The sequence below is a fragment of the Notothenia coriiceps genome, unplaced genomic scaffold (assembly GCF_000735185.1).
Source record: "Notothenia coriiceps isolate Sejong01 unplaced genomic scaffold, NC01 NC01_scaffold00038212, whole genome shotgun sequence".
Lineage (NCBI taxonomy): Eukaryota > Metazoa > Chordata > Actinopteri > Perciformes > Nototheniidae > Notothenia > Notothenia coriiceps.
Window position 1 is genome coordinate 58,542 of NW_011370913.1, and position 1,214 is coordinate 59,755.

Sequence of the window (1,214 nt, forward strand, 5' to 3'; positions counted from 1 at the left end):
GGGGGGGGGGGCAGGGGGTGCAGTTACTGTTAGTATGTAAAACACCCAGTCTGTGAGTCTGAGGTTGAATGGGACTGGAGTAAAGGTATCAGCATCAGGTTTTGAATTGAACCAGGGCAAAAGACAAAACAGAAAGGGGGGGTTGTGTTGTCAGAGGCACGCATGTGGGGGAGGTGACTAATAAGAGGAACAAGAAAAAACAAGTTTTTATTTAGAGCGGTGAAGAGCAGGACTCCAGGGCGAGAGAGAGAGAGAGAGGGATTAGTGTCTGTGAGAGAGAGAGAGAGAGAGAGAGAGAGAGAGAGGTAAGGACAGAGAGAGAGTTTAGTTTAGTTACTGAGGCTGTCCCGGGGGAGCACATTCTTAAAAAGAGAGGTAGTGAGTGTGCTCTGTTTAAAGAATGAGCAACAGATATGCAGCTGCAGGAAAGGATGGACAATTGTCAGGAGATGGGACTCAATCTGATCCTGGGGGGCAGCTGCTTTTCAAGGACGGCGGGAAAGTGGGACTGGGGAAGAAAGTGACCCTTCTGCGGGGGATCTCCATCATCATCGGCATCATCATCGGAGCGGGGATCTTCATCTCTCCAAAGGGCATCCTGAAGCACTCGGGCAGTATAGGAATGTCCCTGGTGGTGTGGATCGGCTGTGGGGTGCTGTCCCTCTTTGGTGAGTAGCTTCAGATGGAGGGGGGGGGGAACACATGTATTTGAGAGCAGCTACAAGCACTTGGTAGAGAATGAATAAAGAAAATTATAAAAAGAAGTCCAAGTATGTGACACTCCAGAAGTTCTTTCTTCCCAGGAACGTCCTATAACTTACCAAACGCTCGGGCTAAGCTTGTTTAGTATTAACTGTGAAAAACCAAGTGAATCTTGGGCTCAAGATCAAACCAAACAACTGTCACATATTGTGATCAGGGATCCAGGGCTTTTTATTGGTTCTCATAATAATAATAATCCAATAACAGACAGGTGCTTCCTTATTGTAACATGTGGACCAGTAGTAGAAAGTTATTAAGTACATTTAATCAAGTTCTGTATTTAAATACATTTGTGGGGTACATTTTTTTATTTCATGCTACTCTATAGTTTTATTCAAGCAAAAGTAAAGAAGTATGGGCTTCGAAATGTACTTAAGTAAAAAGTAACTATAACTCCGAACTGTTTTATAGAGTTACTGGTAACTGGACCTCACTTTATAGTAATAGAACAT

The 1,214-nt window shown here is 44.0% G+C and overlaps 1 pseudogene; it reads left to right on the top strand.

The window, feature by feature from the left end:
• Positions 1-252: 252 nt before the first annotated feature.
• On the top strand, positions 253-676 carry LOC104968097 (cystine/glutamate transporter pseudogene; annotated as a pseudogene).
• Positions 677-1,214: the final 538 nt, after the last annotated feature.